The sequence below is a fragment of the Oryzias melastigma genome, linkage group LG4 (genome assembly GCF_002922805.2).
Source record: "Oryzias melastigma strain HK-1 linkage group LG4, ASM292280v2, whole genome shotgun sequence".
Taxonomy (NCBI): domain Eukaryota; kingdom Metazoa; phylum Chordata; class Actinopteri; order Beloniformes; family Adrianichthyidae; genus Oryzias; species Oryzias melastigma.
The window spans coordinates 3,028,273-3,053,966 of NC_050515.1; the positions used below are offsets into that span (position 1 = coordinate 3,028,273).

Sequence of the window (25,694 nt, forward strand, 5' to 3'; positions counted from 1 at the left end):
ACGTAGCTGAAAAAATAGCTTAACTTTAAAATAGCCTAAAAAACTGAAAAAGACTGAATTACCTAAAACAGCTACCCTGTAAATATTAGCCTAATCCTCAAACAGTTTTAAAAAACGGAAAAACAGCATAGACTAACCAAAAACAACTGTGTGTGTAAATATTAGCTAAAATGCAAAAAGGTACAATAAAGCCTAAATTAGTCAAAACAGCTAGCATGTAGATGAAATATTAGCTAAACTCTAAAACAGCCTAAAAAATCTCAGTAAATGCTAAAATAGACTAAAAATCTAGCTGAATGTCAATTTTTAAAACTTTAAAACTGTAACTTTTAATATTATTATGAACAATAAAAAGGCAGGAATATAGCTCCAAAATAAATCAACTTAAACCTTAAATAACTTTCAATATTTTACTCTCCATAAAAATATATTTTGTCAAAATTGTACAAGTTAGAAATAAGCACAAGATAACATCTGGATATTAATAACAATAAAATAAATTGATCTGGAGGGCCGGATCCGGCCCCCGGGCCTTGACTTTGACACATGTTATAAGCATCATCACCCCTCTGTATCAATGCATAGACACGTCCCATGCTCTGCAGGAATCCTCGTGCATGGATGTGGTCTTCAAGTCTCTGGGTGGATGTTTATTACAACTTTATGCACCAGCATAAGAGCTTCATCACATCCTCTAAGTGAGGAGCACACAGGCGGAAGAAAGATGAGGTACTTTCATCTGTCTGGACCCATGAACCCAGTTCAAACACACAACCGATACCTGGAGCTCACACATTTCAAGGAGCAAATTTGACGCATAAATCAATGCAAAACGCTAGAATACAAACTCGACTTGGGTCTGGAGGTAACAGCAGGAGTAGAGTTTGGGAGTGGAGCCCAGAACCGCTGTTCCGGAACGGCTCCGACCGGACCGCCTGATGGCGGCTGACATGACGGGGGTGTGAGCGCGGACGCGTCCTGAATGAGGACGGAGAAACTCGATAACACTGCCGGGGGAGCAGCCCCGCATCTGACCCCGCTCACATTCACCTCCACCTTCGGGAACTTCCAAGTCAGACACCCGTCCACCCATCCATCCCCGCTGACCGCGAACACCCCCCATACATTTGACGGTTCCGTTTAGACGAACTAAGGCGGAACGAGGAGGGAGGGAGACGGTCACCGATCCGGGGGAAAGTCGCTGAGTTCATTAGTGAAGTTAATGCGTCAGTGCTCAAAAACTACAACTGCTACACCACGATCGATAGAGCGAGTGCTAATAAAACCAGGATAGAGACAGAAAAGCATGGCTCGGCTCGGTTTGGCCCCGATACTCCGCGAGAGAAGGAAAAAAAACACACATTTCCGAGCCACACCGGCTAACGTTAGCCGAGCGATGCTAGCCTAGCTAACGTGCCAGGAGACTGGGTTAGCTCCGAGCTAAGGCTAACAGTGGGATTAAAGAGCCCGGCCCGGCCTGCTTGAACCCGCCTGCCCGCATTCACGCACTGCCTCCCCCTGACACGGGCAGCGGGGTCGTGGGCACCGCCTTCGACCGCACCAGAGAGTGCTAGCTTAGCCCCCGAGGTCCGTTCGGAGACATTCCCCTACCCACCTAATAGCATGGTCGCTCCCCGGTCCACATACCGCGGAAAACAGGATGGAGCATTCCCACGTCCACAAGGCAAAAATCCTCACGATCCGCTCACGCGAGAGCCGCCGGAAAAACCCGAAGAGGTCCGCTTAAGTTTCATATGTAGTCCACTTAGGTCCCGGTCGGCCGTTTAGCCCGTGTTTTAGTGTACTTGGGTGCTATTAGTGTGGTATGCGCTGAAAGCTGAAACCTGCCGCTGTGAGCTCCCTCCTCCTCCTCCTCCTCCTCCTCTACCGGCGCTCCCTTCCTCCCTCTCTTCCTCTCAGCCCACCCCTCCTCTCTACCTCTCCATCCACACCTGAACCCGTCCTCCGTGGGATCTGACATCATAATGACTCGATAATAAGAAGGGAAACGCGCGTGAAGGAATGTGCAATTACACCTGTACTCCACCTGAGAGGAACACAATGATGGAGGCGTCAGGAGCACGCTCCTTCATATTCCTCTGTAGACATTCGGTTTAACCTCAAACCAGGGGCGGACAAAGCAGTTTGGGGGCCCCAGAGGAACAATAACACGGGGCCCCCTGCAGTGGTATTATTATTATCATTATTAATATTAATACTCTTTCAGTTTACATGTATATACTGTCATTGTCATTTTAACTGTTCCTGACAGTTACAATAAAAGTCTTTGAATCTTTAAATTGTAAATTGTATGTCTATGTGCACATATATATATATTAGGGCAGTGAATGTTGACGAGTTAACCGATTAATAAACTTTATTAATTCATTAATATTTATTAATCGTGCTAAGGCTTCCTGCTGTGCAGCTGTAAGATCAGCGTAATAAAAATCATTCTAAAATAAACGTAAACTTTTTTTTACATTCTGTGATTAAGATGTTAGTAAATTAAAGAGATAACATGACATTTATTTGCAGGTTTTGGACAAAACCAATTTTGTATTTCAATAAATGAGGCGGAGAATAAATCGCCATAACCGCTTAATTAATTGCTTCATTACAGCCGCGGGGGGGAGGGGGGGGGGTCAAAATATATAATTTTAACATCCTATAATAGTACTATATCAAATTAATTACTTGTAATTATCTATGTATTTATTAGATTTCATAGATGCTTTTCTTTATGCAAATTTTGCCTTATGTGGTGTAATAACAAATGAATTTATCCTTGTGATGCGAATAAAATTCAATTCAATTATTATTATTATTTTTTAATCCTTAACACTAGAATCCCTGGAACTTCTAGCTTCTGCTGCAATGCCTCCGTCCCCTTCTCAAAGCAGTGTTGTGGTGATCACCTTAAACCATCAACAATGACTTCCTGATTTCGCAATGCAGAGGTTTAAATTTGCAGGTGAAAGAAGTATTTTTAACACAGACAAATACAATAAATGACAAACTAGTGACATGGGGGAGGAGGGGGGTGATACATTTTTGATGCTTTTAAACCATCAACGATGACTTCCTGATTTCGCAATGTAGATTGTCAGGTTTAAATTTAAGATTGACACGCATTCCAGATTCCGCCACTAGACGGTGTAGTGGTTATGGCTGCGGACTCACATTCAGAAGGTCATGGGTTCGAATCCCGCTCAGGAATAGTCCACATGAAATATTTGTTTTTACTTTTAAATTCTATTTTTACCTTAAAACTGTTCAATGCAGGTGAAAGAAATATTTTTAACACTGACAAATGCCTTTAAACCAGGGTTCGGCAACCCAAAATGTTGAAAGAGCCACTTTGGACCAATACAATAAAAAACAAATATGTCTGGAGCCGCATGAATTGAAATGCCTTATATAAGTCTTACAATGAAGGCAACACATGGAGAATGTGTTTATTAATCGCGTCCGTGATTAAACGATTATTTTTCCTGCTGTGTGTCCTCGCGTCATGTAAGCCTTAATTTTGGTTTCATGACAAGTCAGAGAGGAATTGCAGCGGTAAACTAGCTGACAAAAGCCGAATAGCCTCATAATGAACATACAAGCTTTTTTTTTTGACATCCCTCAATGACACAAGGAGAGGGGGTTGTCATCAGTCTCTCCCTCATTCTCACTCCAGGAGCAGGAAGAATTCAGACATAACAGGACAAAATCATAAATGCCAACAAATGTTAAACAGTCAGAAAACAAAACACATTGAGGAAAACCCAAACTTAAATCCAATTCCATTGACCTGGTACTAGGTTAGGGCCAGCACGGCGATGTTGATCAGCCTGATCTTGTGAGCGACGAACGGCGTGTTGTAGTTGCACATGAGCAGCTCTCCATGTCTCCTCGCACCGTTGAAACCAGTCGTCCACTGCAGGTAACTCCGAGGGCTCCCCGGACCAGGGGAAAAATGGTGGTTGAATTCCTAAGATGCACTGAAAAGGTGTGAGTCTGGTGGCTGCTTTCTTCAATGAATTCTGTGCATATTCCGCCCAGACCAGAAATCTACTCCATTCCTCCTGATAATGACTGCAGTAAGAGCAAAGAAAGCGGGTTACCTCCTGGTTGAGGCGCTCCACCTGTCCATTCGACTGGGGATGGTAACCAGACGTGAGACTGACATTGATGTTCAGACCCTTGCACAACTCTCGCCATACCCTGGATGTGAACTGCGGACCGCGGTCTGAGACGATGTCCTCCGGGAGCCCATAATGACGGAAGACGTGGTGAATTAACTGTTCTGCTGTTTCCATGGCCGTTGGAAGCTTGGGCAGAGGGAGGAGACGACAGGCTTGCCCAATGAGGCAAATTGAATTTGTGATATTGGGCTATATAAATAAAATTGAATTGAATTGAATTGAATTGGAGAATCGGTCAATAACTGATAAGATTGTGCTATTACCTTGTGAGCCTGGTAAGTCGGTGATAAAGTCCACTGCTATGTGGGACCAGGGACGTTGAGGTATAGGAAAGGGTTGCAGAAAGCTGGCTGGGAGTTGTCGAGGAGACTTGGACATCTGACAGGTTGCGCAGTTGGTAACAAATTGAGCCACATCTGACTGCATGGTAGGCCACCAGAAAGAGTTCTTCACCAATGTTTGAGTGCCCATCATACCTGGATGCCCAGCCGCAGGAGTGTCGTGCACCAGGTGTAGCACCCGCTGTCGATGAGTAGGTGGGACATAGATCTGATCGGCTGGGCAGGATGGCGGAGGTGGGTTGTTGGCATTGCAATCTGTGAGCTCTGTGATGATATCCCACCGGATGGGAGCCAGGATGAGAGAGGCCGGAACAATGTTCTCCAGTTTGTTTGGGATTTCACAGTCATGTTCATGCAGGCGAGAGAGAGCATCTGCCTTCCCGTTCTTGGAGCCTGGGCGGTAGGAGATCTGGAAATTGAAACGAGAGAAAAAGAGAGACCAACGGGCTTGACGAGCATTCAACCTTTTTGCTGATTTAAGGTACTCAAGATTTTTGTGGTCAGTCAGGACGAGGAAAGGTTGAGAGGCCCCCTCCAACCAGTGCCTCCATTCGGTGAAGGCCTCTTTCATGGCGAGCAACTCTCGGTCGCCCATGTCGTAGTTTCGTTCCGCACTGGTGAGTTTTCGGGAGAAGTACGCACAGGGGAACATTTTGGGCGGTGAACCATGATGTTGGGAGAGAACTGCCCCCACACCGGTGTTGGAGGCATCGACCTCTACAATAAACTGAACATTGGGGTCAGGATGGCGCAAAATGGGCGACTGGGAGAAGCGTGACTTTAAGACCTCAAATGCGGAGGAAGCTTTCGATGTCCACCGGAGGGTTTTGGTCGCCCCTTTCAGCAAGTCCGTGAGGGGAGCAGCGACTGAGCTGAAGCCCCGAATAAAGCGACGGTAGAAATTAGCAAAGCCCAGAAAGCGTTGTAGTTCCTTCACCGTTTTGGGCTGTGGCCATTGCAGAACCGCATCGACTTTACCCTGATCCATGGCGACCCCCTGAGGGCTAATGACGTAACCCAAAAAAGCGGTAGAGGTTGTGTGGAACTCGCACTTCTCACCCTTGATGTAGAGGTTGTTGTCAATCAATCTCTTGAGAACCTGCCGAACATGTGCAACGTGTTCCTCAAAGGTGGCGGAATACACCAGGATGTCGTCGACATAAACGATAACATGGCTTTGCAGCATGTCTCGAAACACGTCATTCACGAACACCTGGAACACAGAAGGAGCGTTACAGAGTCCAAAGGGCATAACAAGGTACTCATAGTGGCCTGATGTAGTGGAGAAGGCAGTCTTCCATTCGTCCCCTTCACGAATGCGAATGAGATTATATGCGTTACGCAGGTCTAATTTTGTGAAAAACCGAGCCTGACGCAACTGTTCCAGAGCAGACGGAACCAGGGGCAAAGGATAACGGTACTTAACCGTGATATCGTTCAGGCTGCGGAAATCTATGCAGGGCCTGAGCCCACCATCTTTTTTTTTAACAAAGAAAAATCCAGCTGAGGCAGGTGACGTGGATGGTCGAATGAATCCTTTCTGAAGTTCTTCCTGGATGTATTTCTGCATGGCTTCAGTTTCTGGTTGTGATAAAGGAAACACCCTGCCTCTTGTGGGTGTAGCCCCAGGTAGCAGTTCTATGGCACAGTCATAGGGCCGATGGGGAGGAAGACGGGTGGCGTTGCGCTGGCTGAATGCTTCTCGGAGATCCCCGTACTGTGGAGGTAGGAAGTCACGGGTGGTGACAGACTCGTGTTCGGCAACCTTGGCGGTGGCGACTTGACGCACTAAGAGTCGTTGAGGAGCCGCGTTTTGATGGCTCGAGTGATGGTTCTGACAGGAATTAGACTCGAAGGAGAGTTCTTTGGACGACCAGATGATGGTGGGGTCATGGGTTTCGAGCCAAGGCAGACCCAGGATGACGGCGCAGTGAGGAGAGTCAATGGCAAAGAGGCGGATGACCTCATGATGATTGTCCTTGATGTTGAGGTGGATGTCCGGTGTCAGAAACTTGATCCTTCCGGAACCCAGAGGACGACCATCTAGAGCAGAGACTGCCACCCGCGGTTCGCAGGAAAGCAGAGGAATGGCATTAGCATGGGAAAACGCCAAGTCAATAAAGTTTCCAGCTGCCCCTGAATCTATCATAGCTGTGGTCTTTATACTTCTGTCAGCTATCTTTAGCGTGATGGGAATTTCAAAAGGAGGAAAACTCTCACTCACCGGGCCGCCCGACCGTTTGATGGGACGGTCGGGGCAGGAGGCGCGCAGATGGCCAGGATTCCCACAGTATAGACATAGGTTCTCGCGCATGCGTCTCTTCATTGAGGGTGTGCGCTTGATTGCGCGCTGACTCAGCCGGGGTGGAAGCACCGACACCTTGCAGCAACTGGAAAACGTAAAGGATGTTTGTGTCATGTTTGTCCTCCAACAGAAACCGTATTAAAACAAAAAATATATTTCCTTCCAACATTTTTTTTATAATTTTCAAACATTTTTGAAAAAACGCCAATGAGCCGCAAGGCAGTGCTTAAAGTGCCGCATGCGGCTCCGGAGCCGCAGGGTGCCGACCCCCGCTTTAAACCTTCAACAATGACTTCCTGATTTCGCAATGCAGAATGTCAGGTTTAAATTTAAGTTTTACATGCATTCCAGATTCCGCCACTAGGCGGTCAAGTGGTTATGGCTGCGGACTCACATTCAGAAGGTCATGGGTTCGAATCCCGCTCAGGAATAGTCCACATGAAATATTTGTTTTTACTTTTAAATTTTATTTTTACCTTAAAATTGTTGACATGGGGGGGGGGGGGGCGTTTGATTCCTTTTTGATGCATTTAATGACCTTCAAATTGCAAATTAGATCTAGGTTGTACGACAGCACACAGTTCTGCTCCCTCCCCCCATCCACATACCTAAGAGAAACAGGTTTTTTAGGACCAGGCAGTCCTGGCCTACAAGAAAGACTTTTCTCCAGTGTGTCTGTGTTTTGTGGCACCACTGGCTGTCTTCAACATTCTGGTTGCCTTTTTTGAATTGGGAAAATTGTCTTTTTACAGATGAAGGCTTCTCATCATTCTCTTCTTCAACAATTAATAGTTTATTAGTCTACTTATGTATAAGTATCATGTGGAGAGGATGTTCTGGCTGCAAATCCATGTACCGGCATATCCTCATCATAGGAGGAATCTGAGAAGATGAACTCTGATTCCACAACAAAAGAATCGTCTTCACTGCTCCCAGAGTCCACATCGAGGATTATTTGAAATAGAGCTAAGGGTTTCAGAGGAGTGTGAGTCTTGCTGATATTGGGATGTTTGTCTTTTTGACTTGAAGATGTGTCTATGTTTATAAGTCATAAACATGCACTATATGACCAAAAGTATCGGCTCATCCATCCAAATGATCAGAATCAGGAGTCCTAATCACTTGGCATGCTTACTGTTTTTAGAAACATCAGTGAAAGCATGTTTTGCTCTCAGGATCTCAGTGAATTCCAGTGTTGAACTGTCATAGGATGCCACCTGAGCAACAAATCCAGTCTTGAAATGTCCTAAATATTCCACAGTCAACTGTCAGTTCTATCAGAACAAAATGGAAGAATTTGGAACAACTTAGCCAGGATGCTGAAAGTCTAAAGAGGTCATAGACTTTCTGCAGTCAGTTGCTGCAGAGCTGCAACTTTCATATGACCTTCAGATCAGCATGAGTACAGTACACAGAGAGCTTCATGGAATGGGTTTCCATGGCAGCAGCTGCATCCAGCCACACATCAACAAGAACAATGTAAAGCGTGGATGCAGTGGTGTAAAGCCGTCACTGGACTCTAGAGCAGTGGAGACGTCTTCTCTGGAGGGAGGAATCACACTTTTCTATCTGGAAATCTGATGGACCCATCTGGGTTTGGAGGTTGCAGGAGAACGGGACGTTTCAGACTGCATTGGTGGAGGAGGAGTGATGGTGTGGGCTTGTTTTTCAGACCCCTTAGTTCCAGTGAAAGGAACTTTCAATGCTTCAGGAGGCTAAAACATTTTGGACAATGCTCCCAACCTTAGTGGGAACAGTTTGGAGCGGGCTCTTCATCTTCCAACATTATTGTGCACCAGAGCACAAAGCAAGGTCCATAAAGACATGGAGGACAGAGTCCTGAACTGAACGCCATAGAACACATTTGAGATGAATTAGAGCAGAGACTGAGAGCCAGACCTTCTCCACCAACATCAGTGTGACCTGACCAATGAGCTTTTGGAAGAACGATCCAGAGTTCTTATAAATACTCTCCTCAACCGTGTAGACATTTTTGTTGCATCATTAACGTTAGGTTTGGGTTGTGAGGGGCTGTAAGCTAGCGGGAGAGTGTAAGCATAAGGATGATGAGAGATGAAAGCAGGCAAATTTCTAATGAACTCCTGCCGTTCTGCAGAAACTATGTCCTAGAAAATGACACTTAAAAACAACATCATCATAATTAACTGGGAACACTTTGAAAATAGATGAAAGATGATCAGAGAGGGACTTTAAGTCACAACAGCTTATTCAACAGACTGACAACTTGTTCAGGGTGCACCCATGGATAGGCTCCAGCAACAAAGTGACTGAAACAGGGATTGAGCAGGTTCTAAAAATGGATGGATGGAAATATTGGGCTTCCTGGTTGCTACTTGTTTGCCTTTTACTTTGATTTGATGGTTAAACTATCAGGTAAGTTTTGGGCCTCACATTTATCCATCCATGGCCTTCACCCAAAATGGGATAGGCTCCAGCAACCCAGGGACTCAGACAGGGTTTGAGCAGGTTCTGAAAATGGATGGATGGAAGTATTTTGCTTTCTGGTTACATTTGACTTGTGTTTGATGGTTTAAGCATCAGGTAAATTTGGGGCCTCACACTTTATTAGCATATATAGGATAGGCTCCAGCAACCCCACAACCCCAACAGGGATTAAAGATTTAGTGGATGGATGAATGAGACAGGCACATCAAAGTACCACTGTGGTTGAACTGAGTAGTGACCTAACACAACTCAAAAACTAATTAAAAAACCTAATTAGTGTCATTCTCAATATTTAGCTATATGACTTGTTCAACTAATCTGGGTTTCCTTTCCTGCTTTTGTGTCTCTTCATCTGTCACGATTAATTTCACCTCTTTTTTCTACCATTATTTGGTAAAACATGTTTGAGACTTTGTCAATTGCAAAAACGAATATGATTAAAGCAATGCTTTGTGAGGCCGTGGTCTTGAATTTCCAGTGTGCTGCCTGTCACATAAAACCCTGCTTCCCAATCTGGCAGGTCGTTCTGTTTTTTCTATTTTGTGCTTGGTTTGTAGCTTTTGTCATCATTTTTGTTTTCTGGTTCTGTTCTGTTTCCTGCCTCAGCAGCATTTCCTTTTTCAGTTTGTCTCACTTTAATCTCCACCTACCCTCCGATCTCTCACAAGTCCTCCACTTTATCCAAACTGTGGCATTTTTGCACAGAAATTCATGTCTTTAAAAGCCCAGAAAAAATGTTTTTTACTTAAATTACCCAGATTGCTATTGATGACAAACCTCAAATCACTAAAACCTAAAGAAGGAGACAGTGAACCTTTCGAGAGTGGACAGAAGGACCTTAAAGTCCCAATCCGATGCTCTTCTAATGCTTGCTGCTTGTTTTGATACCTTATCCTTTCTTCCATTGCCTCAAATGTTCTACAAATGTATTTCTTTCTCTTTTATGCTTTGCCTTTGATGGAAAAGTGTCACATTTTGCTCTTGAACTCCCAGAAGATTCCCTGCTTTTAATTATTTATTTTTTGGCTGGGTGGAGAGACTGCCGAACCAACGGTTTTGTCAAACAAAAGCTGCAGAGGATCTTGACGCCTTCGTTACCTGGCATGCTCCATCAGCACATTCAGGCAGAATCTGCAGATTTATCGCTTTTCTTTCAGCTTTCATGTTTTGCACCTCTTGTGTGAAACCCTGACTCGGCTTTTTCCTTCCCTTTGGCTTCATCTCAGCCCCTCGTTTTTGTCTGGATGTGAACGTCTGAGCTGCTGCAGTGGCGATGAATCTACCACAACAATCTAATGATTTGAGGAAGAAAAAAAATCAAGTTTCAGTTGCTGAAAGATGCAATGACGGAAAAGAGAAGACCAGTGTGAGTATGTCCCTGTTCATCCTTTACAGCAGAGGGGTGTCAAGCTCAATTCCACAAGGGGCCAAACTCAAAAACACACCTTAGGTTGTGGGCTGAACAGCATAAATACACCAAAACAAAAGTATTAAAACTTTAAAATCTTAACCTTTTAATAGAAATATGAACTAGATGTTCAGCATTACCTGTGATAATGATAGTGTGAATGCTGTAAGCTGAATTTGGCCGCTGAAGATGATAGTGCTGATAGCTGAAGATACTGAAATTGAGAGATAAAAACACTGAAGCTGATTGCCAGCCTAAAATTATAGCTAAAAGCTAAATTAGCCACAAAAAAAACTTAGGTGAGCCAAAACAGCTAGCATGTAGCTCAATAAATAGCTTAACTTCAAAATAGCCAAAAAAACAGAAAAAAGCCTAAAGTAGCCAAAACAGCTAGCATGTAGCTGAAATGTTTGCTAAACTCCAAAGCAGCCTGAAAACTAAATGCCAAATGCCATGTACTAAATGCCAAAATAGTCCAAAAAGCTAGCAAAATGCCAATTCTTAAAACGTTAAAACCATAACTTTTTAACATAATTATGAATAATAAAAATGCTGGCATATTATTCCAACAAAATAAAATGATCTGGAGGGAAGGATAACATTACCCGGGCCTCGACTTTGACACATGCTTTACACAGAGTGATCATATAAACAGAGAAAGTCTACACCTGCGGATGAAATGTTGTTCTTGTATTTAGTTCCTGGCAGCAGTTTGTCAGGATTTTTGTCTCCATGCAGCTTCAGCCTCCTTATGTAAAAAAAATACAGAAAGGGAGAGAAATGTAAAATGTTATCTATTAAAAGAACATTTATTTTGCACAAAACTATTAAATCGCATTGTATTCATCTAAAGCATCACAGCACAGACATTTACACAGCTTTAGTTCTGTTCCTACAGCAACAAATTGCAAGGTTTGAACATTTCATATAGGATACAATATCAAACAGGAGTAATGATGCACTCTGATGAAAATTTTGTTTTTGGTGAAAGTTTTTGACGAAAGATGGACCTCCACCATAAAGAGAAAAAGTGTGTGAAGCAACAAAAACTACTGCCAAAGACTTTTCTTTTGCATCACGACTGCCTTTTTGAAAACATCACATGTCAGCTTTGTTCACTAAAATAACATTAAAAATGTTTTTAAAGCATTTAATAAATAAACACTCTTTTTTTTAGCCTTGCAGATGGCACGGTTAAATGTTTTTCAGCATTTTCAGTATAATGTCTTTTGTGGCAATTGAGAAAAACCGAGGTCCAAGACACACGATGCATGGTGGCAAGACGTAAAAAATGGTGGACTTCATTTGATCTAAAGTCAAAGTCACAGCACGACTTTCTGTCACAAGTGGGTAGACATCTGGTTCTACGTGCAGCAGGTTTGAGTTCAGACAGGAACTAAGGACAGCTAAATCAGGGTCAGACAGGCAGAAGTCAATCATGAGTATGAGAGAACCAAAGAAGAGAGTAGAGTAGTCAGAGTCCAAGCTAGGGTCGGGGCAGGCAGCAGGAAATCAGAAAAATAAGCAGGATCAGAAACAGAAGATCAGATACCAATGGTCAGTAATGCAGGAAGGGTGGCACTAATAATACTTTCAGTATACTTTCACTCTGTGCAGTGGTTAAGTGTCCAGGAACTGTGCACTGGGGTTGCTGGGAGATGTAGTGCAGTCAGTACTCCAGAGACAGCTCCCGCCGGTGACCAGAGGGAGAGACAGAGCGCTGATTCCTGACGCTTTCATTTTGCATGTGTTCTGGTCCAGCTTTTACGTTTACAGAGGTTTGTAGTGCAATAATCTACCTGGAAATCATATCTCCACAAGGGGAAGCACACCTGCTGATGGAATTCTGCCTGGTAACATCATCCTCATTTTTTATTGATTTTTTTTTTAATGTCGTACAAGCTATTCAAGTTACAAATCAGATGCCAGAATAAAAGTATGTGGTCTCATGTCCAACATTTAAAAAGGTGTGGTTGACAGATTCCTCGAGCCCAATTTCAGTGGTAGAGGTGTGGACTTCCAACAAGCTCACTCCTGATTGGTGAGAGTGGTTGCCATAGAAACGATGACTCAGACCGACCTGGCTGACTTCTTTCTGATGTCGTCTGGTGAAAACTTGCCGACATCAGTATTGCCGTTTTTTTCACAATAATGATGTCAAAATGGAAAAAAAAAAACAAACAAAAAAAAAGGTTACTGAACTGAATTCTGTTGGTGGACAGCCATTTTTCGCCCACTCATTTCACTCACTCTGTCCAGTTCGTAACCCTTGTGCTATCCTGGGTATGTTTACATTAACAAGACAGCGCGCTGAACTTTTTTTTCAATGGTTTTTGATTTTCACTGGTGTCCATGGCAGACATGAAATCCTGTCCACCTTCATCCACATTTGTCATGGGATGGATAACTCGTCAATGTAAGACTTGGGTCATCTGGACCCCATGAGATAGTACAAGGGTGAGAAAACCTTAAACTGTGCAGACATGCCTGCAGGGGGTCTCAGTAAAACCATCACATCCATGTACTGCTGCCAAGCTGTGGCCACAGACTTCACATCTGTAACTCCTGTCTCCCCATACAGAGGAGAGGAAGCTATAAAGTTAGATTTGTTGCTAAAGAATTGTCTGTCCGGAAAAAGGTTTCTTACTTATAAAAACCAAAAACTAACCCTAACCCTTATAAAAAAAACTGTTTTGTAACTGCAGAAAAAAATGTCTATTGAGAAAAGGGCTTAGTTTATATGTGAAATATAATGCACACAACAGAAAAAAACCAAAATGCATGAAAAAACATTTCTGTATTCTACACAGAGACAAGATAAAATGGTGGAAGATATCAGATTTTTGTTTTACTTAATTATGATTAACAATATTTGTGTTGTAATGTCGTAATGAAATACATCAATTACAAGTTTTCATATTTCTTCCACTATTTAGTCTAGTCTCTTTCATGTAGAATGAAAAATTAAATAATTTCATTTTCTTTTTTTTTCGGGTGTGGATTTCATGCATCTGATTGGCTGATCTAAGCAGAGCACGGATTGGGTGACACAGAAAGGCTGCTGATTGGTCAATTTATTGAGAAGCAAAAGAATTGTAACTTGGATTTTGTAATTGTAGATCAATCGCCGCGCTTGTACTTAAGTGAAGTTTCACTCACGTACAAAGCATTTTCACAGATGGACAATTTTCCTACAGTTATGAAGAAGTTTTACATACCTACACATTTCATATTACAGGTGCAAAAATGTTATGGTTGGAAATGTTTTTTTGAGAAGAACAAAATCTTTTCACAGAAGAACAATTATTTTTTTACTAACTGAGACTTCTTCGGCTGGCTACCATAGCGAGCTAACCCACTCAATCTTCACTTAAGGCAATGTGGGCAAACATAGGTGGGACCACTACAGAAACTGTGGACAAACTCAATCGGGGCAAACATTTTCTGCCCACTTTTAAACCGTATGGGTCCACTTGGCATGGCTGGCTGGGGGGGGGGTGGCAAAACCGCTTAATCAATTTGAATTGATCTAAGCTTAATAGACAATAAAAATAAAGATCAATTTAGCACATAAAGTTAAAGTCCGCTATCTTGATGCTAACGTTTAATGGAATTTCCCATAGAACGGCTAATGCTAAGACTTGGTCGACGTTAACATACATTCCTGACTAAATGAACATCTTTATATATATACTCATAGGCATTAGTTTTACAAACTCTTTTAAGGAAACATTTTTTAAAGTAAGCATTTGTGGTCTAAAGTACTGTTTTCTTGCTTGTTCAGTGTTTTTTCTTCTTGAAAAAAGTGTACTGCTAAAGCACAAGCACCACCTAGTGGCCAAACTGAAACGCCTTCCAGGAGAGGCAGAACGACGTTTAAAATGGAAATGATCTGAACATTTTTGTTAGAGCTTCTCCTTTTGAGAAACCATGTAACACTTTATTAACAATTAACAATCTCATTATTTCATTAAAGACTTTTACAGTATATGAACTGTACCAGATATCTCCAAAACATATATAGATCATTAATGTATTTGTGAATAAATGTGTAAACCTAAAATTGAATTTCAATTAAGTGGATAAAAAAAAAAAATTGGAATCGAATCGATCCATGCTCTGGTGAATCAAATCGATTCTGGAAATTATCATTTTTTCCTTAGACAGCACAGTTGTAAGGGCAGTTATGACTAAACCCTGAGCAGGAAACAAAGGTCCAAACCTTCTGGGTGTTCTTTAGCAAGTGTCCAGTACAACCATCTGGAGCCATCGAGTGCCACAAAACCCTTTGGCAAAACTCTTGACCCAAATTGTCTCATTAGCCCATATGGATCTCTGGTCTTACCACTCATCCCCCACATGTTAACTAAAAGCACTGATTTATTTGCTGTATTTGGTTTTTCTAGCAGGTTAATGATCATAAACCAATGATGTTTCATCACAACAGAGTTCTGTATTTGGCGAGCTGGGGAGGGGCGGCAGGAGTGGGAACACTCAAAGGGAGGGAGGGTTGGACTGAGCTTCCTTCTCAGAGGTTAAAGTCTGCTGGAAGGCTTCACCTTGCAGGTGCTCCTCCACAGGTCATATCCTCTTTACTGTAATCACGTGACGTTTGTCCACGCCTCCACATGAACTTTACCCACTACATCCCCAGACACGTTCTTAAACGACAGGAAGATGGAAGCAGGGCTGATCACAGGAATGTGAGCTGACATAAAAATCCTTTATATCCAGCAGAACAGGTGAGAGTCCAGCAGGACCGCCCTTCCCACCAGGAATCCACGGAAAACAGAAAACAGGTGATTACAACCAAAAGCCTGGAGGGAGTCTGATAACTCAGGGGTGTCAAACTCAATCGCACAAGGGGGCAAAAATCCAAAACACACCTTAGGTCGCGGGCCCAACAGGATAAACATTTATTGAACACTCTAAAACAAAAATTTTTCAAATTTTAAAACCGTAACTTTTTAACATAATTATGAACTAAATATATACCATTACCTGTGATAATACTAGTGTGAATGCTGTAAGCTGAATTTGGCTGCTGAAGATGCTAGTGCTGATAGTTGAAGATGCTGAAATTGATAGCTAAAAATGTTAAAGTTGATAGCTGAAAACACTGAAGCTAACTGCTGAAATCACTGAAGCTGATAGCCAGCTAAAACATTAGCTAAATCCCAAATTAGCCTATAAAACAACTTGATAACAGCTAGAATGTAGTTGAAAAAATAGATAAAAACTTTAAAATAGCCTAAAAACTGAAAAAAGCCTCAATTAGCCAAAGAAGCTAGCATGTAGCTGAATATTAGCTAAACAACAAAATAGCCTAAAAAATATTAGTAATTGCCAAAATAGTCCATAAAGCTAGCACAATGAATTTTTTTAATTTCAAAACCATAACTTGTTAACATAATTATGGATAATAAAAATGAAGGAATATTATTCCAGAATAAATCAAATTAAACCTTAAATAACCTTCAGTATTTTACTCTCCATGAAAATATATTTAGTAAAAATTATACAAGTTGAAAATTAGAGGAAGATAACATCGAGTCATTAGTAACAATAAAATAAAATGATCTGGAGGGCCGGTTAGAACTACCCGGAGGGCCAGATCCGGCCCCCGGGCCTTGACTTTGACACATGTACAATAACTCATATTCCAACCAGACACTCAAAGGTTCTGCTCCTCACATCCAGCTGTGACAGAGAACAACGTCCACCAACAAGAACTTCCTGCAAAAGGAGGCTATACCAACACAGAGGAGGAGCTGAAAATGTTTCCCAAAAGTGACCTCTGCTGGAAAAGATATAGAACCAATTTGATCAAGAAACATAGACCTCATTGTTTCATTTGAGGTTCCTCCAGTGTTTTAATGCCTGCTCCTGATGATGTTGACTTTTCTGTCCTAGAGTTACATGTGTGAAAGTGAAGCTCTGAATATGACGGGTTGACTTGGGCAGATCAACAGAGTCTCCGCCCCCTTTTCATAAATCAAGAGCTCCCTGCACAGTTCTTCCCTCGCAGCCCTCTCCCCTGCAGAAACTTAGACTCAGAAGTCAACATATCACATGTGTTTTTGCACAGTGGGAGTAAACCAGAGATGAGCGTTTGAGAACGACATGCAAACCTCACAGAAAGGCCAGAGCTGAATCTGAACCAGGACGTCCTGGAAAGCAGCACATCTGTCCAAACGGAGGGTTTCGCTTCGTCCTTTCTCTGCTGCCAACAGAAGAGGATTTTTCAAGACATCCTCATTAACACTAGATATGCAATGTGAAATGTTATTCAATGTTTTCCTTCATAACATCCTTGAAGAAAAGCCCAAGAGTTTCTGACTGAGAAGACTGAAGATGCTTCCAGTCAATGTTTTTTTTATTTTTTATCTAAAGAATCCCTCATACATGATCAGCGCAGCTGAAAATGTGCAGAGTCACAGCAGTCTGCAGGGAATGATAGAGGCAGGCCTAAAAAAGCTCAGCTTTGGGGTAAATCCAGCATCTACAGAAGACTGTAAGCATGAGGAGGAAGCCATCCAAACAAAACGCTGTAATGAGTCAGCTGAGCTTCTGTTGGAGCTGCAGCAACGACCAGCAGCTGCAGGAATTCAAGGCTGCACAACCCCTGAAAGACTAAAAACAGAACATTTGAAGTTCTTACAACCAGAAATGTTCGAGGAAATCTTGGTTTGTGTTTTTGGAGTTCAATCACTTAACTTGAATGAGCAAATTAAGAGCAAAGTCCGACTGGACAATTAATACAAGAAAGACTTTAATAAAGTTCATATTTTCAACAATGTTACAGAATAATGAGATTTAAAGTGCTTTTCATTGTTCCACAGACAGCATGTTCTTTCCTGGTTTTGGGGGTTCTCGAGTCCTTTGTTGGTTTTATCTCTGAGAGTCATTTACATTTCATTCACATTAGTAAATCAGGACTGCCACCTCTCCTTAGAAAGAATTTAAAAAAAGAGAATAAAAAGCAAAGACTGACTTTTATTTTGAAGGCTACTCTTGGAGCAAATGCTATTATATCAAAGTTTACATTTATTTTCTCTTTTAAAGCTGAAAATGAGCTCAAAGTTTCCTCGCTCGCTTAAAAATAAGCTGTAGGTTCAAACTGCTCTGCGCGTTAAGGAAATATCAATTTATAAAATCTGTGGTTCATTTTTTTTACCTGTTTATTTTCAGACAGAAGTTTGCTTTTCTGCCAGTTGTTAGTCTCAGAAATTGTCTAATTTGAACAAAAAGCCCCACATTTTTTAGTTTGAAATCATAAAAATTATATTTTGGAAATTAGAATGTAAAATAATTTATTTATTTGGATTGCATCAAATCCTAATTTGGATCATCTGATGATTTCATGTTCTGATGACAGAAGACATATTCAAAGAAAATAAGCTTAAAAGGACATTGTTGAGTATTTCTTTATTCAAATCGTTATGAATAAGGAGAAAATGGAAAAATGCTGTTGAAAAAGAACTCATGTGATGTAGAAATGCTCTGCTCCATTCTGATCATCCACTCACAGGCAAACAGATCCATGAACATCTTTGTTTTCCTCATCTGAGCTGGAATCTGAATGTAAACTGTACGACTGAATAACTCTGATATTGCTCACTTTTTGTTGCACTGTAATGTTAGGTTGAGGTGGTGAGGGGCTGTAAGATAGTGGGAGAGTACATAAAGAAAAGGGTGTCAGGAAGGGGGGGCGGGGTTAATCTGTACAAACGGTCCCACCCACAACTCAGAGGCGAATTTCTAATGACCTCCTGCTGCTCTGCAGAAACTATGTCTTAGAAATCGACAGGTTTATCGGTAAAAAGGCCACTGGGAACGCTTTGTAAAATGTTTAAAATATGACAGAGTGGAACTTTAACTATAAATTTGATCTGAATTAATTCAGGAATTTTACTGGGATCCTCAAGTTGACTTTCAATCTATTCCTATAAAATAAAAAAACTTTCATATCTTTTATTTTAAGGAGTGTCTCGAGGTTTGTGAATTCTTTTACAAGTTAAAAAAGTCAAAAAGGGGCGTGGCATGGGGAGGAGGTTTGAGATGACAACTTTAAGAAAATATTTAAAGATTTCAAATCTAAGATACCAGTGAGGTTTAGCAGCTTCCAAGCTTTTGTGGTGGATGGAGGATTGCGTTTCTGTAGGTTTCCACTGATTTTTAAAGCCCATTTTTGCCATAATGCTCTCTCTGCAGTCTGTTCTTTTTGTTGTAAAATTAGCAGGGCTGCATTGATAAAATCGGTTTTGGATCGATTTAAGCGTAACAGATCAATAATCAATTCATAAAAATATAAATCGATTTAGCGCATAAAGCTAAAGTCTGCTAGCTTGATGCAAATGTTTAATGGAATTTCCCATAGGACGGCTAATGTGTTAGCATTAGCCGACCTAAACATACATTTTTGATTAAATGAACATCTTTATGAACTCACAGGTACGAATTTTCCAAACTCTTTTAAGGATTATTATTTTTAAAGTAACATTTGTGGTGTATAACACTGTAATTTCCTCATAATGTCTTCTTCTTCTGGAATAGGATGTAATGGTATAAGATGATCGCCACCTAGTGTCCAAACTGAAACGTCCTCCAGGAGAAGCAGAACAATGTTTACAATGTTGATGATCTGAACATTTTAGTTAGAACTTCTCCTTTAGAGAATCCATGTAACACTGGATGATATTAACAATCTCACTATTTCACTGATACATTTACAGTATGTGAACTGGATCAGATTAAGATTAAAAAAAATCAGAATCAAATCAATCCAGGCTCTTGTGAATCAAGTTGAATCGCTTCTGAAAATGATAATCGATACCCAGCCTTAAAAATTTGCATAAAAAAGGCCACAGAGGACAAAGTTTTGACAGAAAACACATATTCAGGAAATCCATCTAGTCCTTGAAAGCAGCTTAACTCAGCAGCAGCAGAACTCTGCAGTTCTAATTTTACACAACACTGCCAAGAATATACCAGAGCGCAGACGCTAACATCAGTCTGAGCACAGGTTCCACATTTTTGAACGTTTGTTGTTTCTGGTGTCACAAGATGGTTCCAGAATAAAGTATTGCTGAAAAAAGTAAAAATAATCATCCACACTGTATTTTAATGAGTGTTTTTTTAATCCTCACAGGAAGGAAAAGGGCATGTAAACATGCAGCACTGCAACTTTATCTGCATAGAAGGCGGTAGCTTCAGAGACAGATCGTCCAGCAAGCAAAATAAATCTCTCTAATAGTGCAGAATCACAGGAGATCCTGCATGTAGAGAACACCAGGCAGAAAATACTTTCATTCTGTCTCCTTTGTGCTCCTGCGGTGAATAATACGTCCCTGTGGTTTGGAATCCAAGCTCTAAAACTTCATGACTGTCTCTGAATATAGAGAGTCTGAGCCAGCGGGGAACAACTTCAGGTTTATGCATAGATTTGTGAAAACATTAAATCTTTCCACACATGTGACTTCATGAGATGACCACATCGTCATTTAAGGAGGTCATAAATAAAAAAATAAAAAAATCAAGCTGGAATCTGGAATTCTATAGCACAAGAAAATTTGGACAAAAACCAAGACGTGAAGGGATTGAAACCTGCTAGTCATGGGAAATAAACACTTTCAGCAGTTACTATTACTAAAGTTACTGCAAATTTTATGATGGGACAGTTTTCATGCAGAGGAACCTGGAGGAAGTTCATTCAACTCAGTTACCATGGAAGAGTTAAACTAAGTGGAGCTATCTTTTACCTTAAACTCTAACCCAAAATTTAGGCCTATTTAGGTAGGTAGTAATGGCTACAGGTGATCTATTAGAAGTTCCTTGAACACAAAGATAACTAACGTGAATCGGTCCCAGATGGGTGGAAAAAGATGGATCCTCAGTTTTCAAATGTTTTTTGTAAATTAAAAAGGACATAATCCAAATATCACTACCAAATCAGTCCTCGACTAGTCAAAGTTCAACCTGGTTTAGCTTTCAGCATTCTCTCAATGGTCACATGTTTTGTACATACAGCCTGAAATGGTCCTAAGTGCTGCCGAGCTCTGCTGTCCACCGCAGAGCAGCAGCTGACTGACACACAAATCTTACAGATTCTTTCATAAATGTGTGCAGCTCAGTCTCACCTGTAGAAAAATATCTGCATTTCACCTGCTTCTTTTCTACCGTGCATTGTATTTACTTTCTTGAAATAAACCACTATGAACCCATCAGACTGTCAGAATAAAAGCTGTTGGAAAAGAGGTCAAAATTGGGCTTTTGATGACACCCAGACTCCTGAAATCGTTTCTTTGCTACTTGAGGTGCAAAGGAAGCCAGTGTGTCGATCAGTAATATTTAATAAAGTACTATAGTTCACCTGTGTTACCACGGCAACCTCTGCCTGTTTTTAATCGGAGCCTGAGGCCAGTCAGCATCCCTTTCATCTTTCTCAGCTTCCACACTCACACATACAAATGGGAATGTTTTCTGCTGAAAGCCACAGCACACACACCAGCAAACCCTTTGCTTTCTGGAGCACAGGGGGTGGGGGTGCCACAACGATGTGCCACCATGGTTCTGATGCTGCCGAATCTGTGGAACAAGCTTTGGGGAAAATCCACAGGTCCAGACAGATGAGTGAAAGAATCAGACGAGTACGGAGCTATTATGGGGCCATAAATATTTAAAACCCAAATAAAACATTTTGAAAAAATATTGGCGCTTGGCCAAAAAAAAATATAAAATCTCCAAAACTTTTTGCTTTTCTAAGATAAACTTAATTATTTTCAGCTTCAAATATTCTGTTTTTTGGGTTTCAAAATTTCAATTTCAAAACTTCTCAGTTTCAAATGTTTTTTTGCATCTTAGAATCTGAAAATTTCAGTTTCAAAACTTTTGGGGCAGGGCTAACAAAAAGGACCAATGAAAATCGATGAGGGTGGTAACTTCAGTGCATTCACTGACTCTGAGAACTGTGATGATTGCGGTCAGAAAATGTCGGTTTAGTCTGTCTGAAGTTGTCATAAGACGGGTGTAAAAAGCAGAGTTTTATCGCGTACAAACAGCACGTCCAAAACGCTGTTCTAGCCCGTTCAAAGCGCCATCTTAGTGTTAAATACATGTGTAGAAAACGTTGGAATGATAGTACAGGCAGTTTTCTGACTGTAATTATCACAGTTCTCAGAGTCAGTGAATGCACCGGTAAACTACCTTTGTACTACTTTGCCCCTCTGACTACCATAACCTCAGACTTAGTGGTGCTGATCTTCACCCCAGCCGCTTCACACTAAGCCACAAACCACTCCAAAACATGCTAGAGGTTCTGGTTAAATGAAATCAACAGGACATCATCTGTGAAGATCAGAGAGGAAATCCTGTGGTCCCCAAACCAGATCTCCTCTACATCCATAAAGACTATGAACAGAACTTGTAAGAAATACTTAAATATGCTTACCTGAAGGTGGGGTGGTGTCTTCAGTGGGTATTCCAGGTTCCCGTCCACAGCCCAGACACATGTCTGACAGGTTAGGGAGTCATTATTGTTCTCAAGACAGTAAGGAGTTCTTGGTCCGGATGAAACCATGGCCTTCACCTGGGGGGTCTGCTGGACTCCTGATGACCCCCAGGAGGAGGAAAGAGTTGCAGCACATGCAGATCCCTGTGAGGACATTCAAAATGTTGCTGTTGTTCCTCAGGTTTTTCATTTCAGACTGCTCTGCATGAGCTCACATTCTCCATTTTTCATTCAGTATTCCTATATATACTGTTATCAGTGAAAAGACAGATATTTATTAATCCCCTGGTGGGGATAAAGAATGTTGTTGTAAACATGCACGTTTGAACTCTAAAATTATTTCTCTAACTTTGTTTTTGGAGTTTCTCTCTGGATGAAGCTACAACTACAATAAGGGACAGATTGTGTTTTTTTAGTATATTGATTATTCACAAACACACAAAGCAAAAACATCAAGCAGTCTGGGCCTGAGGGATGCAGCTGAAACACTGAGCTTATTAGCCTCCCCCCCACACACTGCAGACGTGCACGGAAGGGTGCACACAGACCGTCAAACAGACACCTTCAGCTCAGTTCTGTTGTCCAGCCAGCACAAGTTTATAACTCGCTATATGGCACAGACAAATATGTCAGACTGAAATGAACCAAGATGCTTCCATTCACCAACACTTTGAGCCTGGAGGTCATGAGTTTTGTTGGATTTGTTCTCATCTATTTTTCAGAAACAAAAACAACCATTTTAGAAGTCAAGCAAATGCATTTTCCATGAGAGATGAATTTTTCTGTTTCATTACAGACAAACGGCAAGGCAGACTGGGAGCCAACACCCCGGGAACTGCTCTGCTCAGTTCTGCAGAGAGAAGAAAGAACAGAAGAACCAGAGCAAGACAGGAGGAGGGAGGAAACAAACGTGTGGGAGTGCAGCATGAACGCACACACTGATAGAGACACAATTGAAACCAGCTGCTGTTTATGCAGCCAAAATGGATGGAGCTCTGTCGTCACAGCAACCATGCAAAGCTCAAGGGGGCTGTGGGTGAAGGCAGTGACCACCGGGTCAACCAGCACGTGTCTGTGTGAGGGGGGTTGGCGGGAAAAAAATCAATGGAGTTGAATCTTTTTATTGTTAAACCGCGTCTGTGTTGGAGATCAGGTTGGTCTTCAGATGACCTCTGACCTGCTTTCAAGAGACTTCCTGAAAGTGGGAACAAAAACATTACATTGCATCACGTCAGAGCAGCTGTGGTGCAGAGGTAGAGTTGTTACCTTCTGAGTGGAAGATCGCAGGTTCGGTTCCCGCTTTCTCCATTGTCAAGGATTAAATGATTATTACCTAAAAAAAATTTAAGAATACTAACATTTCTCCCTAGCCAGCTACATTGATCCTCACAATGACAGGCAGCAGCGTTAACCGCTGTACAAGATTTGATACAGTTTAAGTTCTTGAGTTATTTTATTTATGTAGTAGTTCACTTTCGGCTTATCCCTTTCAGGGTCGCCACAGCGTAACAGCACCCACTGTTTCGGATCAGTGATTTGGCAGAGTTTTTACGCCGGATGCCCTTCCTGACACAATCCTGTACTTGAGGGGCACAGGGACCCAGTTAGGCAGCAGCATCAAGGGTCTTGTCTAAGGACCCAATCTGGGTGGGGATCAGTGGACAACCCTGGGAATCGAACCCAGGGCTTCTGCGTTGCCAGCCCTTCACCTAGTCCACTGAGCCACCCAGCCGCTATGGGTTATTTTATTTATGGTTTCAGTTATTATATGTTTTAACATTTTACACAAAAACGAATAGTGTGCCAAACTGTAAAATATATATATATATTGCAATTTGCCGCCTCCTCCAGCAGATGGCTCCCTAGGCGGCCGCCTGTGCTAGCGTTAGACACAGACACATCAATGCGTGAATGTGTGAATGGAACTGTAAATGTAAGGAACTTTGAGCTTCAAGAAGGTAGTGAAGCGCTGTACAAGTATATGCCATTGATTATTACTCTGAAAAAATCCATAAAATACTAAAACTATCATCAAACTGCATCATCTGAGTCCACGGTGGGTCATAATACATCCCTGGTTTATTTCATATGAGTTTATTTTAAAAGTGCCACTTCACAACCACGGTTGTCTTAAAGAGCTACACAAAAACATCAAACCAAACTATAGTTATGATCGTTATCACGTCAAATCCCTTTTCTTTATATGGCACCTTAAGATGACCACTGTCAAACAAGGAGCCATACATGAAAACTCAAAATATTAAAACACTTTTAAGTAGGGTGTATCCCAAGACCCAACACTCGGATCGTGTCATGGTTTAAGCGGGGGAGGAGGGGGGGTGTTGCTACTGATCTGTACGGACCACGAAGTATCCGTGATCAGTTACATCCCTACTTAAACGGTTAAAACAATGAATCTTTGCCGTGTTTCCATACTAAGATCATACTGTTATTGTTGACTTGACAGTGGAATTTCACTCAGCAAAAACAACGCAAAAGGTTTGGTTTATTGTATTATATGTAAAATCAATGCATATAAAAGTTGTAACAAAAGAAGACTGCCAGTACTTTTGTTTATTATAATCAACATTTTATTATTTTTTTTCTTTTTTCTTTTTATAAAACAATGGAAAGTTTTCTTCCTTAACCCTAACACTTTTTCTATAAAAAATTACACCATAACCTTTGCTGGGTAATTTTTGCCTGATATATAATACACCAATAAAAAGTATTTGTCATAAAAAATAGATCAAAATATGACAACACAAGATAAATTAGAGTCCTTTTATTTTTAACTGTGGTATATGTAATAAAATGGAAAATAAAAACATAGGAAGATCCTAAAAACATGCTAGAAAATGAAGAAAACTTAGGAATTTGACAAGAAATATTTCCTGAAATAATTGATACTGGAGACTTGGACTTTGGTCCACCCATTCCTGAGACATGTGAGACTTTACCAAAGGACTCATGACACTTATAAATGCAGCATATTGAGAATCATATGAACACTCGTGTGAAAATCACTCGGCGATGGTGCTGTAGGTCTAGGGTTAAAAAAAAATGAGCATTGTTCATTGAAAAAAATTATTTGTCATTAAATCTTCACAGAAAAATACACTAGAGAGTATCAAAACTCTTTGTTCAAAGCAAAAAATGAATGTAAGTGCATTTTCAGAAACGTAAACATTTAAAGAAAATCTCTATGTAAAACTGTCTATACGTCAAAATAAAAATAGTGTTTATTCTACAAAATAATTTAAAATATTTCAACACATATAATCAAATAAAAACAGAACAATTATTCCATTAGCTATTTAAAAAACAAATGGAGAAAAAAGCATTGTATCATATGGAAGCTGAGGACAGTCTACCGTGCTTTATTCTACCTTTAGAACAGCATTCTCATGGTTTAAAAAAATTGAAACAAACATCGAGAAAACGAGTTTTAGTGTGATCAGTATGAACAGTG

General features: G+C 41.2%; 2 protein-coding genes and 1 long non-coding RNA gene across 5 annotated transcripts in view; 1 reads left to right on the plus strand and 2 right to left on the minus strand.

Moving 5' to 3' along the window:
- The window catches only part of arhgap5 (Rho GTPase activating protein 5), a 52,976-nt gene extending 51,093 nt beyond the window's left edge, over positions 1–1,883 (minus strand). The window contains exon 1 of one of the 2 annotated variants that reach the window (XM_024271354.2): positions 1,648–1,883. The gene's annotated coding sequence lies outside the window, so the exon portion shown is untranslated. Of the gene's footprint in view, positions 1–1,615 lie in introns of both variants that reach the window. The other variant, XM_024271287.2, reaches the window with a different exon arrangement.
- The window catches only part of LOC112146212, a 35,920-nt gene extending 20,417 nt beyond the window's left edge, over positions 1–15,503 (plus strand). The window contains exon 3 of the long non-coding RNA XR_002919232.1: positions 15,451–15,503. This is a non-coding gene — a long non-coding RNA (uncharacterized LOC112146212). The remainder of the gene's footprint in view (positions 1–15,450) is intronic.
- Positions 1–25,694, minus strand: part of tle5 (TLE family member 5, transcriptional modulator) — a 439,890-nt gene that overhangs the window by 325,072 nt on the left and 89,124 nt on the right. The window lies entirely within an intron of this gene.